We start from the raw sequence: 15,435 nt of genomic DNA on the forward strand, positions 1-15,435 counted from the left end.
CAAGATCCAACTGGAGGCATTGCAGCACTCACATAGACTCAACTGTGTGGAAGCATCATACGAAGCTCTCCCACCACAGTGGGAAGGGGGAGGGGGAAAAAAGAGTCATGAGAGGGCAAGCATACCTGGAAACTTCCAGAATGTTTAGGGCACACATTTCCTTTCTCTGAGTGAAAAATGATCATTGAAGAAACTATTAGAAATCTGAATTTAACCACCATGTGGAATTTCCATGCTTTTTTCGCTTGGTGGGACATCATAAGGTCTTCTCCCCCTCCAGCTTCACTTACCGAATTTAAGAAAGTGTTTTTTAATGTTTTAATTTTACAATGAGTTAAAAGGAAGTTATAATTTGATTTATAGTCATGGGATCTCAACTCCTGGCCCAGCAGTGGCTTAAAATACTACTAAAGCAATGTTCTTAAGGCCTGAGGCTTTGCCCTTGTGACAGTCCTTGACAGCAAACCTTCTAGAGGTTGTAACATTTTTATTTAGCTTATATCACAAATAGAAAATCAGCTCATCTAATTTTGCAAGCACAAATCATCCTCAGGCCCACCTTATGGCAGGCAGGCAATAGTAATTTTACAATCCCCCAGCATGAGTTCCAGCCTCTGAATTAGAAAGAGGATTGTATTGTGTGAGGAGTTTTCTATTAACTTTGTGCATTGACCTGCACCGAAAGCAGATCCAGATCAGGCAGGGACAAATGCAATGTCTTTTCTGGTCATTGTCAAGTTTCAGCCAGTGTCTCTCAGTATGATTCTCAATATGTTAAGAGCTATAACCTACAGGTTGGTTCCATGTCCTTTGGGCCTGGTAAAATAAAACAGGTGGAAGAGGGAGCAGCGTTAAGTCCACTGTTGGCTACTGTATTTAATGCTTTTCTGTTGAAGGGCAGTGTGCCGAAAAGAAGGGACAGAACTATTTAGTAAGTTTCCGTTAACCTCCCAAGCAAGCCAATAAATCCTCAAGATCAAGATTAATAAAGGCTGCTGGCACATAAAAGATAATAAGCATGGATAATTGACAGCCGTCAGTTCCCAGGAGATCATTTGCCAATTAAGCTAGCATACTCTCCATGCCATACTCTGGCTGAGAATCAGCTCAAAAGGGGCCAAGAAAAGCATAGGACCTTAGATTACACCAAAATTGCTTTACTACCCTCCTAATAATACTGGCCCAAAAGGGAAGGTTAGATGTTAGAGACATGGCGATAGTTAAAGAATGTCAATTTAAAGAGTTGTTTTCTTGTAAATGGACCTAAGAACTACCCATATTTGAGGGGAGTTCCAGCTTCTGTATTTGGTTCTGTGAATCTCTGTTCTATCACCCCTCATTCTCAATGTGTATGTGATACCACTGCAGAGAATGGAATGATTTTAGGCTACCACAGTTGTAGAGCAACCCCCGCACAGAAAAGCTTTGCCCTTATTGTAGGGAGCTCCATTATGCTGTGGAGCAGATTTATGGACCAGTCTTTGCCCCCAAAGCTTTAGTCATTCTTTTAGATGCTCAATGGCCTAGGCCCAGGGTGTCTTGAAGATAAGGATGAGATCTTGAACTTGGATTTAGTATTCTATGGAAAGCCAGGGTAGGGAGTGGAGGACAGGTTTAATGTGTTTTCATGACGCAAACACACACACACAGTCCCAGGAGGAATCCTGGCTGAGTGCAGCATTGCATCTCTCATATACTCACATTTTTAAAAGCCACACTCTAACCCAAAGAGAGCACTAAAACAAGAGGATTAGGAAGAGAAAAAATGCAGGTGGGGCAAAGGTCATGTAGACTCTTGTAGGTGAGGAGAAGAATCGTGAACATGATGGATCAAGTGGCAGGAAGCAAATGAAGGGATTCAGGCAGGGAATCAACGTAGTCTGAACAGGTCTCAGAATGATTTTAGTAGCATCATATTAAATAAACTGATGTGTGGGAGAAGTTAGAGGCAGTGAGAACAGACAGGAGACATTGCCAATAAAGAAGATGAAGAGATGAGCAGCCCACAAATAAGGGCTTTGGTGTGGGGTATTATGAGTAGAGGGTAGATCTGTGATATGTTGAGAAAGAAGAGAGAGATTTATGCTGGATATATACAGAGAGAACTTTGAGTCAAAGAATGGACCAAGACTGTGCATTGTGAAAACTGTCTTAAACTTGCAATGAGTTTTGCCTTTTGGAGCTAGTATTGCAGGATTCACTGTGATCCTTTTATCCTAGTTTTAAATATTGGCATGCCAAAAATAGAGAAATGGTGGAAGAGAGCTTCAGAAGTCTGCAAAGGACTGATTGCATCCCTGACAAGAATGCCTTAGCAGTCCTTTTATCGGCTTTGGTTGAAGTTTAAAATATTAAAGCCATCCGAGAATAAGAAGGAACATCTGAACCTATACACTGATGTCTGACTAAAACTGATGCGAAATGTGTTTTTCATATATTTTGCTTTGAAATACACAGCAGAAAAAATAATGAGCTAGTTGAGAAAACAAGATGGCCCAGTCAGCAGCAGCCAATAAACTACATTTTAATGTTTGCAATCTGTAAACTATGAGTAGGACTTGGAATGATTATTACAATTTAGATCTAGATATTAGACTAGATGGAATATCAAGAATCACAAGATCAGTCATAAAACATCTTGCACCTATTTGTTCTACTGCGCTGTACCTCTGATCAATCATTTTCCATAAGACCTAGATCCACAAAGGGAATCAGGCACTTAAGTCCCAAATGTTAGTGCTATTGCAATCCCCCAAACCCGTACTCAGCTTCAGCTTAATCCTGTAGGCAGTTAACAAAATTTTCACTATAAAAGTTCCCTTGGCACCTACATCTCTACCACTGGGCATGCACACTGCTGCCTATCTCATGCCTTAGCCCCAGCACAATCCTCAGACCAGGTGAAGATAGGCTGGGCAACACCAATGTTGCTTGCGGGGCCTGATCCGTTAGGCATGTGCTGAGCACACCAAACGGTTGCAGGGAGAAGGAGCCAATAGTCTCCCTTATAGCCGTCAGCCTGTTAGCTAGCGTATTCACCCTGCTTGACTGTAAGAGTGGGTTTGTATTCCCTCCAGCCTAGATTTAGGGGCCTAACTCCTTGAGAAGAGTGGGGCATAAGACACACCCCTCTCCTCAGCACTTGCTGTTGGCTAATTTAGGCAGCTCCTTGCCTACCCTGCTGGGTCTCAAGGACTCTCACTGACAGCTTAAGTGATCCAGAACAAAGATATTCTGGAGGAAGGTCAAAGCAAGTCTTCAATAGAAAGCCAATGGCCCAGGACATTAAAGACACAGAGTCAGAATGGCTGTTAGAACTATTGTTGGTTTGGTTCTCTTCACCCTGGAAGGGATGGGGATTTGGTTTCATCAGAGGGTTAACCTACCCAGAGAGTGAGGGAAGTTGTAGCAGCAACAAGGGGAGAAGAACTTTGCCATGTGTCCACATTACAAAAAATAATGTAAGTGGTGCCCTTGTTGACAGCAGAGAAAGCAAGGATTGAATGGGCACAGAGATCAAACTACCATCTCACCCCTCAAAAGTGGTCCCAACAGATCAAGACTAATACAGGCTAGCTTGCTTGCTGCTCCCTGTGGTCCCCAGTCTGTGGCAAAATGAAAGGCTTTCTTCTCAGGCCAGTTTCTTTCATGAACACTAAAGCTCACTCTGATGAGAGTAGCTAATAAGATTCAGATGCTGCTCACAGTACCTATGTTGTTCTGAGGGAGCTCAAGGGCTTTAGGAGCTCTTGGGAACTCACTGATCATCTCATTTGACTTGCCTATTTCCAGTGCTAAATCATTGCACAGGGAGGAATATTTCTGTTTAGTCATCACTGCTTACAGCTAAGCAGGTATTTTACTTTTCATGCCAGGAACTTTTACATATTACTAAGTTAATAGCCACCTGTGATGTTTGGGGAATCACCCAGACCCTGTAAGGGGTTCTGTCACCATTTGCCTTGTCACTTTGTGTGCCTTAATTCTATGCTTCTCTAGCTCTGAGCTCTGACACCAGTTGCCGCCGACAAGCATAAAGGTGTCACCCTGGCTTCCACCAACCTAGATACTCCTTGCAGGATTACCCCACTAGGCCCTCTTATCCTAACACCCTCCAAATCCATCTCCCCAAGTTCTTAATTACCATACCTTGGACTTTTCTCCTCTGATTCATCACACCCAAAGGAGTTCAGAGTAACAGCCGTGTTAGTCTGTATTCGTAAAAAGAAAAGGAGTACTTGTGGCACCTTAGAGACTAACCAGTTTATTTGAGCATGAGCTTTCGTGAGCTACAGCTCACTTCATCGGATGCATAGCATATCGTGGAAACTGCAGAAGACATTATATACACACAGAGACCATGAAACAAAACTTCCTCCCACCTCACTCCCCCGCTGGCAACAGCTTATCTAAAGTGATCATCAAGTAGAGCCATTTCCAGCACAAATCCAGGTTTTCTCACCCTTTCCCCCCCCCCCCCCCCACACACATACAAACTCACTCTCCTGCTGGCAACAGCCCATCCCCCTTTGAAACCCCTCTTTATAATGCGCATGATAATCAAGGTGGGTCACCTCCAGCACTAGTCCAGGTTTTCTCACCCCCCCCCCACACACACACCCCTTTTCCAAAAACCACACACACAAACTCATTCTCCTGCTGGCAACAGCTCATCTTACAATGTGCACAGCAATAATCCAAGTTTAACCAGAACGTCTTGGGGGGGGGTTTGCAGGAAAAAAACAAGGGGAGACAGGCTACCTTGCATAATGACTTAGCCACTCCCAGTCTCTATTCAAGCCCAAATTAATAGTATCCAATTTGCAAATGAATTCCAATTCAGCAGTTTCTCGCTGGAGTCTGGATTTGAAGTTTTTTTGCTTTAAGATAGCGACCCTCATGTCTGTGATTGCGTGACCAGAGAGATTGAAGTGTTCTCCGACTGGTTTATGAATGTTATAATTCTTGACATCTGATTTGTGTCCATTTATTCTTTTACGTAGAGACTGTCCAGTTTGACCAATGTACATGGCAGAGGGGCATTGCTGGCACATGATGGCATATATCACATTGGTGGATGTGCAGGTGAACGAGCCTCTGATAGTGTGGCTGATGTTGTTAGGCTGATGTTGTTAGGCCCTGTGATGGTGTCCCCTGAATAGATATGTGGGCACAGTTGGCAACGGGCTTTGTTGCAAGGATAGGTTCCTGGGCTAGTGGTTCTGTTGTGTGGTATGTGGTTGTTGGTGAGTATTCGCTTCAGGTTGGGGGGCTGTCTGTAGGCAAGGAAGAGCCATTTCCAGCACAAATCCAGGTTTTCTCACCCTTCTCCCCCCCCCCCCCCACACACACATACAAACTCACTCTCCTGCTGGCAACAGCCCATCCCCCTTTGAAACCCCTCTTTATAATGCGCATGATAATCAAGGTGGGTCACCTCCAGCACTAATCCAGGTTTTCTCACCCCCCCCCCACACACACACACCCCTTTTCCAAAAACCACACACACAAACTCATTCTCCTGCTGGCAACAGCTCATCTTACAATGTGCACAGCAATAATCCAAGTTTAACCAGAACGTCTTGGGGGGGGGGTTTGCAGGAAAAAAACAAGGGGAGACAGGCTACCTTGCATAATGACTTAGCCACTCCCAGTCTCTATTCAAGCCCAAATTAATAGTATCCAATTTGCAAATGAATTCCAATTCAGCAGTTTCTCGCTGGAGTCTGGATTTGAAGTTTTTTTGCTTTAAGATAGCGACCCTCATGTCTGTGATTGCGTGACCAGAGAGATTGAAGTGTTCTCCGACTGGTTTATGAATGTTATAATTCTTGACATCTGATTTGTGTCCATTTATTCTTTTACGTAGAGACTGTCCAGTTTGACCAATGTACATGGCAGAGGGGCATTGCTGGCACATGATGGCATATATCACATTGGTGGATGTGCAGGTGAACGAGCCTCTGATAGTGTGGCTGATGTTGTTAGGCCCTGTGATGGTGTCCCCTGAATAGATATGTGGGCACAGTTGGCAACGGGCTTTGTTGCAAGGATAGGTTCCTGGGCTAGTGGTTCTGTTGTGTGGTATGTGGTTGTTGGTGAGTATTCGCTTCAGGTTGGGGGGCTGTCTGTAGGCAAGGACTGGCCTTTCTCCCAAGATTTGTGAGAGTGTTGGGTCATCCTTCAGGATAGGTTGTAGATCCTTAATAATGCGTTGGAGGGGTTTTAGTTGGGGGCTGAAGGTGACGGCTAGTGGCGTTCTGTTATTTTCTTTGTTAGGCCTGTCCTGTAGTAGGTGACTTCTGGGAACTCTTCTGGCTCTATCAATCTGTTTCTTCACTTCCGCAGGTGGGTATTGTAGTTGTAAGAATGCTTGATAGAGATCTTGTAGGTGTTTGTCTCTGTCTGAGGGGTTGGAGCAAATGCGGTTGTATCGCAGAGCTTGGCTGTAGACGATGGATCGTGTGGTGTGGTCAGGGTGAAAGCTGGAGGCATGTAGGTAGGAATAGCGGTCAGTAGGTTTCCGGTATAGGGTGGTGTTGATGTGACCATCGTTTATTAGCACTGTAGTGTCCAGGAAGTGGATCTCTTGTGTGGACTGGACCAGGCTGAGGTTGATGGTGGGATGGAAATTGTTGAAATCATGGTGGAATTCCTCAAGGGCTTCTTTTCCATGGGTCCAGATGATGAAGATGTCATCAATATAGCGCAAGTAAAGTAGGGGCGTTAGGGGACGAGAGCTGAGGAAGCGTTGTTCTAAATCAGCCATAAAAATGTTGGCATACTGTGGGGCCATGCGGGTACCCATAGAAAAGGGGGGGGGGTGTATGGGGGGGGTGAGAAAACCTGGATTAGTGCTGGAGGTGACCCACCTTGATTATCATGCGCATTATAAAGAGGGGTTTCAAAGGGGGATGGGCTGTTGCCAGCAGGAGAGTGAGTTTGTATGTGTGTGGGGGCGGGGGGGGAAGGGTGAGAAAACCTGGATTTGTGCTGGAAATGGCTCTACTTGATGATCACTTTAGATAAGCTGTTGCCAGCGGGGGAGTGAGGTGGGAGGAAGTTTTGTTTCATGGTCTCTGTGTGTATATAATGTCTTCTGCAGTTTCCACGATATGCTATGCATCCGATGAAGTGAGCTGTAGCTCACGAAAGCTCATGCTCAAATAAACTGGTTAGTCTCTAAGGTGCCACAAGTACCCAAAGGAGTGAAACCTGCCCCCAATTATCAGTGCAGTTTGGCACACACACTACATACGGAGATCCACCCAAGGTAAAAATAAACAAAAAGTTTATTTAATAAAAAAAAACATAGATTCAAAGGTGAACCAACAAGGAAAAACAAATACACAGAAGTTACACAGAAAATAAACATAAAGATGCAATCTCAGGCTTTACATTTCTGTATTAGCTAAATTCCCTTCTCTAATAAAAGTTACCTGTTGCCTCTGAACAGTTTCCCAGTGAGCCCCCTGTCACAGAAGGGATCCAATGTTCCACAAATAGCTCCCCGCTTAGATGGTGGCCCTCAGTTTCTGGGCAGGCAGCCTTCACTTCACTTCCCTTTTAACAGGCTTTGCAGTGTTTTGTTCTTTTCTCTCAGACTATGGTAATTCATGGTTACACAGAGTGGGGGGAACTCCCTCTTGCCTGAGTTTTCCAAGACTGGAGTTTACTTTTCAGTTTTAGTGTCTTTCCATTAACTTTAAAGGTCCACTGTTGTCTGTCCCTGCCTAGGTTGGTTGCTAGGTGCTTGGAGTTAGTGTCATGGAAACAACTACCATGGGAGGTGCCCCTCCTCGCCTGATTGCTTCACCCCCTCTGGTGAGGTGATGCTGCAGTTGCATTCTAGTTACAATTAAAATGTCCCACACAGATGTACATGTATACATTCATAACCATAACCTGTACACATATCTCCCAATGACCATCAAGCTCAGAACATTACACACTTTCATAAAAGACCTTATTTGACATGTATTTATACACAATAACATTGTATATAACCAGATGATTCAGTTGCTTGTCCTTTGGGGTTCACACCCCCTGGTCTCCGCTTGGGGTATCTGGACCCTGATTGTTATATCACCTTCAGATTCATACTGGAAAGTCTACACTCTATACAATCTATTTCTGCGCAAAAGGCCAATTGCAAGGACTCTGTTATGAGCTTAAGTAAAAAAAAAAAAAATGCATCAGATATCTTCCCAGAGGCACCAGAAGGGAAAAGCATTTAGGCTGTAGAACAGCTGTTGAGTTGTGTCATAAGGCTGAAATTAGTCCTCACAGGCCCTGAAACGTCCCTACTTCAGTGAAGGGAGAACAGGAGCTATACAGGGGTGGATTCTCTGGCAGGTATGGATTCCATTGCCATGTCCCATGTAATAGGATAAATATGGACGTCTTTCTTGACCAGAGACATTACATTTCTAAACCCTTTGACTGACAGTCATCCAGCAGACTCTGACAATTTTTCTAACTCTGTCATGGAATTTGCAGTTCTAGTTCAAAGGGTCACTATTCTTCAAGTTTCAGAGTAGCAGTTGTGTTAGTCTGTATTCGCAAAACGAAAAGGAGTACATCTCTAAGGTGCCACAAGTAGTCCTATTCTTCAAGTCTCGCTTTGGCTTCATTAGGCAGCAGTAATTCATTTCCCTACCTTTTCCCCCTTCAGTTATGACTCTGCAAGTTTCAAACATTGGTTTGGCCCATTACCATATACTCTGTTAGTATGGTGTGATGCTGTATGATTGAAATATGACCATTTATATCAACAATTTTTATAAACAATTTCAACAAATCTTGTACTAAGCATGTCATGTAAGGTTTAATGGAAAAGTTATGATTTCCTAAGTATGATTATCCTGTTTATATGCATTTATCATTTTTGTATCTGAAGGTGTAATACTGACTATGTACTAGTATCATACTTGTGTGCTGTATTCCTGGGTAACACCCAAGTAAAATCTACATTGAAGCCGGACAGCCACGTGTTGATGGCCCACCAAAGACACTTAGCTATCACAATGGGCCATAGAAAAAACTCATTCCACCCAGATTGCTCTTCCTGCAGATGCCTCAGGCTCCAAGGGGCCAATGGCTACCCCACTTGGGTCATCAAGCCATGTAAGTACATGTGATATTTTCATGTGACCCTGGACTCCATCTTATACCAGCAACTTTCCACAAACTGGTCTGTGAGCTTTGTTTGAAACAGAACATTTCCAGGCACATGGCAAAGGGTTATAAAAGACATGTGGAATGACTCTATTTTGCCTCTTTCCTGCTCTGATTCGCTGGACTGTGGATTTACAACTAAAAGGAGAATATCAAACTATGGACTGAGGACCTTCCAATCTTTTGGAAATTGCTAGAGAAACTTTACAAGCCAGCAGTCTGTAACATCACTGCTACAAACTTGATACAAGAACATTGTAATTAATATACTTGTATGATCCATTAACCATTTTAACTCTTTTCTTCTTTTTTTAATAAACCTTTACATTTTAGTTACTAAAGGATTGACAGCAGCATAATTATTGGGTACGATCTGAGTTATATATTGACTTGGCTAAGTGGCTGATCTCTTGAGATTAGAAGGACTCTATATGTGATGAAATTGGTTTTCAATAAACACTCATCATAAAGTTCAGTGTCTGGTTGGTGAGACAAGGGCTGGAATGCCCAAGGAGATGGCACCTCTGACTTCTTGTTAACCAGTGTGGTGAGACAGAAGTTTACTTTTGTTACTGGCTTGGTATAATCTAATGATAGAATAACCACCAGTTTGGGGTGAATCTGCCCTATTTCTCACCAGTTTGTCCTGAATCTGGCATTCTCAGCTGTGACGCACTGAGGCACGGTGACATATGGTCAGATAAGAATGGGAGATAGGTGTAGAGAAGTAAGTTCACAGGCCAAATCTTCAGCTAATGTCAATGGAGCTATGCGAATATACTTCAAACATTTTTTCTTCAAAAGATGTACCTGCAAAGAGGAAGTAGAATCGGCTGAGATGACACAGTCTATAAGTACCTATATGTTATGGTCATAGCATACAAAAAGATAAACATAAAATACTCTTTCTGGAAGGTTGCCACATAACACTACTTTATTGCTTAGAACCCAGAACCTTAAACGCATGAGAATCAAGAGCAGAGAGCGAGTGAAACCAGGTTGCTCCCTAAGGCAGAGACACAACTCACCCCACCTTGCTCTAGGCTGGTTCTTTGTACAGACTGACTGCTGCTAAACCCAGATGGCACACTTTCCTACAGCACCCCATAGCCTACAAGCAGAAAGAGGAAAACCTCTCTGAATTTAAAAGTGATAGCTTACAAGTTTAACACCGTTTTCAATATACCACACTAGACGGGAAACAAATAATGGGCTCTTCAACCCAGCAGACAAAGGTAAAACATGATCCAATGGGTGGAAGTTGAAGTTAGACAAGTTCAGACTGGAAATAAGGCGTACATTGTTAACAGTGAGGGTACCTACAATGAAACAGCTTACCAAAGGTTGTGGTGTGCATCAGTATATTATATTTGGAGGGCAGATCTATACCAAACTCATGCTGCAAAATCCTTTCCATAACACCATGCCATCATGCATTCCTTATTCTTATTACATGCTTATTCCACACATTTTGTATAGAAACTAAAGTGTCAATTAAAAAAAAGAAGTGAATCCAGCCAGGACCTTCTCTATACAGAACAGACAATTTAGCAGTCCTGCTGATACAACCCTGTGTTTCATTCCATGCTCAAATTGCTCCTATTAAGCAATCAATCAAATGCACAACTACAAAATGGGGAATAACTGGCTGGATGGTAGAACTGCTGAAAAGGATCTGGGGGTTACAGTGGATCACAAATTAAATATGAGTCACCAATGTGATGCAGCTACAAAAAAAGCTAATATCATTCTGAGGTGTATTAACAGGACTGTCGTATGTAAGACATGGCAGGTAACTGTCCTGCATTACTTGGCACTGGTGAGGCCTCAGCTACAGTACTGTATGTAGTCCTGGTTACCACACTTTAGGAAAGAAGTGGACAAACTGGAGAGAGTCCAGAGGAGAGCAACAAAAATGATAACAGGTTTAGAAAACCTGACCTATGAGGAAAGGGTTAAAAACTGGGTATGTTTAGTCTTGAGAAAAGAAGACTGAGGGGGGGTCCTGATAACAGTCTTCAAATATGTTAAGGGCTGTTATAAAGAGGACTGTGACCAATTGTTCTCCATGTCCCCTGAAAGTAGGCCAAAAAGTAATGGTCTTAATCTGCAGCAAGGGAGATCGAGGTTAGATATTAGGAAAAACTTTCTAACTACAAAGGTAATTAAGCTCTGGAATAGGCTTCGAAGGGAGGTTGTAGAATCTGCCTCATTGGAGGTTTTTAAGAACAGGTTGGAAAAACACGTGTCAGGGATGATATAGGTTTTCTTGGCCAGCAAATGGGGCTGGATGTGATGACTTCTTGAGGTCCCTTGCAGCCCTATGCATTTCTATGATTCTATTTTCATTAATAGGCTACCTATAATAAGATGAACTTGATGGTTCAAAAAGGGAGTTAATACTTTTTAAACACACTTACATGAACTAAGAGAAGGAATGTTTGTGTGTATGTGACACACTGTACCTCAAGACAGCACCCTGTAACCCCATATTCACCACTTGTATATGGTTATGATATTTTGTACAATGAATAACTTATAAGGTATCATATGAAAGGTCATGATCTGCTGAAACTCATTGTTCTGTCAAAATATGTACATCATCATTGTATATGGAGTTATGAGATTTTGCTATACAGTTTTGTTATTGAAATATGTTGTGAGTCTGTGAAAAAGCCCACAGTTAACTCTCCAGTGGAAACAAAGGAAATGACCCACACCCAGACCTAGGTGTTAAGCAACCATCACCAGCCATTGACCAGCAGGGGAACTGTACACAAGAGATCTACAGTTTAGTAAGAGACAGTTACTCGACCTCTACACAATGGGGATTCCTTAACTCTGTGACTCAGCAAGTCATCAGGACACGTGATGCTTGACTCCATGTTTGACCCATATTTTTCCAGGCACTTGAACTGAGGGTATAAAATAAGGGACAGTGGCAACATGAGATCACCTCTCTCTCTTCCCCCACCTACTCTGAAGGCAACAAGAATGGTTGGAAGAAAAATACTTGGAACTGGTGAGATTGGTCCCAGCTGAGCAGGGAATTTAGCCTGTGTATTAAGAACTGTGAACTGCTTACAATGCCTAGTGTGGTGAGAAAAACTGTTTGATTCAACTCTTGTGTAGTCTGATAAAGTTTAGGATTTAAAATGTGTGTTTACTTTTTATTTCTTATGTAACCATCTCTGACCTTTATGCCTACCACTTATAATCACTTAAAATCTATCTTTCTGTAGTTAATAAACTTATTTTACTGTTTAATCTTAACCAATGAGTTGGTCCTAAGTGCTTGGGGGATCTGCTTAGATTACAGAGGTTGGTGCATGTCTACTATCCTTTGATGAAGTGGTAAACTAATTAATGAGCTTGCCACATTCAAGAGAGTCTTAAGCAGTATAAGATGGTTCATTTCTGGGGTGCAAGGCTGGGTCTGGGGGGAATTTGCTGGTGTCTCCCTGGGCACAGTTCATGAGTGTTTTGGAGAACATTCATGCAACTTAGCTGGGTGTGTCTCTGCCTGTTAATGGCTGTAATAACAGCACCTGGAGGGGTTTGCGGCTTGTAACTAGTATAGCGTTGTAAGAGACAGTCTGGGGATAGAGAGTTAAGGGTGCACAGCAGTCCCACAGTTCCAGGTTGTAGCGTGGGGGTCTGTCACAGTGTATTTTAGTTCAAAAGCCTTAAATAACTTAACAATATCATGATTTCCTTTACTGCATATATTACCTCCTAAGTTGCAATAAACATGAACTCTAACATTCTCTAACAAGTTCTATAAGAACATAGATTGGCTGCTTCCAATTCCTGGAATATTTTCCTATTACATATGGAATTTATTTTGTTTGCTCAATACTACTGATTGTACTAATACTCTACAGGACTGGTGCTATTTAGCTTCTTCTCTCATTATTCTAAAAGTCAGGCCAGTCACAATCCTGATGTTCTTGAAGAAATGATCCCTCAGACACAGTTTAGAGTTGAGTGATGCTGCCACCATTTTATCAGAGAACCAGCATGAAGTGTGACTATGACTATAATTTTAGTAGGTGGTGTGAAATATGGAGTACAGTCCACTCCACACTGATTATCAAGGGCACTTCTAAAGCACTTACCAGTGTAGTACCTAGGCACTTGTCTAGATTCTTATTTTCATAATCCACTGAATACAGTATGAGAATGGACAAGTACCAAGTATTGTTACACACATAAGAACCATGTTGTCCTCATCCTGTCCCAGTAGGTTGCACATTAGTTAATTGCAGAATTTGGTTATCTGCATACTAAATTAAGGTCAAATACTGCTGTTCAATGTAATCACTTCAGATAAGTCAATCAGTCATCATATACAAGATTTTCCCAACGATGAAAGGTCTTTCTCCCCTCCCCCTCAGTAAATTATAGACAAATTATACTGCAAAGTATAAAAAGTGTTTATGACAAAAAAATCCTTAATCATACTGGCAAGAAGAATGCAAAAAACAAAGCATAGCAGAGACAGGATGCAACTCTTGAACTCTCTGTAGGAGGTGCTATTCAAATCTTTAAAGCAGAAAATGTTACCATGATATTTACAGTAAGAGTAAAGCTGACCTAAAATTCAGAGACTAAAAATCATCTATGTTCCTGCAAATCTGAAAGTCAAACAGGAATAAATGCTAATGAGCTAAACTTATGATTATTTAAGTGTTTCAAATGGCTTCCAAGATAATTCGGATTTACATGTACATTCTATACTTAGTCTAGGGAGTACTACATTCATAGATTCTAAGGCCAGAAGGGAACATTGTGATCATCTAGTTTGGTTTCCTGTAGTACACAGGTCATAGAATTTCCCCAAAGTAATTCCGAGAGCAGATCTTTTAGAAAAACATCCAAACTTGATTTAAAAATTGTTAGTGACAGAGAATCCACCACAACCCTTGGTAAATTGTTCCAATAGTTAATTACTCCCACTGTTAAAAACAATTATGCTTCATTTCCAGTTTGAATTTTCTAGCTTCAATTTCCAGCCATTGGATTGGGTTATACTTTTCTCTGTTAGACTGAAAAGCCCATTATGAAACATTTGTTTCCCATGTGCATACTTATAGCCTTAATCAAGTCACCCCATAATCTTCTCATTGTTAAATTAAATAGATGGAGCTCCTCGAGTTTTCTCTCTGAACCCTCTCCAACTTATCAATGTCCTTCTTGAATAGTGGGCACCAGAACTATCCCAGCAGCGGTCAAACCAGCACCAAATACACAGGTAAAATAACCTCTCTTCTCCTACTCGAGATTCCCTTGTTTATGAAACCCAGGATACCATTAGCTCTTTTTGGCCACAGCATCACATTCAGAGCTCATATTCAGCTGACCACAACCCCCAAATCTTTTTCAGAATCATTGCTTCCCAGGACAGAGTCCCCCATTCTGTAAGCATGGCCTACATTGTTTGTTCCTTGGTATATACATTTACATTTAGCCATATTAAAACAAATATTGTTTGCGTGCACCAATTCAACAAGCAATCCAGATCACTCTGAATCAGTGACCTGTCTTCTTCATTATTTACTTCTCCCTCAATTTTTGTGTCATCTGCAAACTTTCTCAGTGATGATTTTGTCTTTTCTTCCATGTCTAATAAAAATAGCATAGGGCCAAGAACCAATTCCTGAGGGACCCCACTGGAAACAGACCTGCTTGATGATGATTCTATGTTTACAGTTACATTTTGAGACCTATCAGTTAGCCAGTTATTAATCTATATAATGTGAGCTATGTTCATTTTATATCATTCTAGTTTTTTAATCAAAATGTCTTGCAGTACCAAGACAAATGCCTTCCAGAAGTCTAAAGTATATTACTTCAACATGATTACCTTTAATCAACCAAACTTGTAATCTCATCAAAAAAGGATATCAAGTTAGTTTGACAGAATCTATTTTCCATAAACCCATGTTGATTTGCATTAATTTCATTACCCTCCTTTAGTTCTTTATTAATCGAGTCCCATATCAGTCACTCCATTATCTTATCTGGGATTGATGCCAGGCTGACAGGCCTTTACCTGGGTCATCCCGTTTACCCTTTTTAAAAACTGGTATATTAGCTTTCTTCCAGTCTTCTGGAACTTCCCCAGTGCTCCAAGACTTATTGAAAATCAACATTAATAGTCCAGTGAGCTCCTGAGCCAGCTTCTTAAAAACTCTTCGATGCAAGTTATCTGGATTTGCTGATTTAAAAAATGTCTAACTTTAGGAGTCTCTGTTT

This window comes from Chelonia mydas, chromosome 1 (assembly GCF_015237465.2).
Source record: "Chelonia mydas isolate rCheMyd1 chromosome 1, rCheMyd1.pri.v2, whole genome shotgun sequence".
NCBI classification, from domain to species: domain Eukaryota; kingdom Metazoa; phylum Chordata; order Testudines; family Cheloniidae; genus Chelonia; species Chelonia mydas.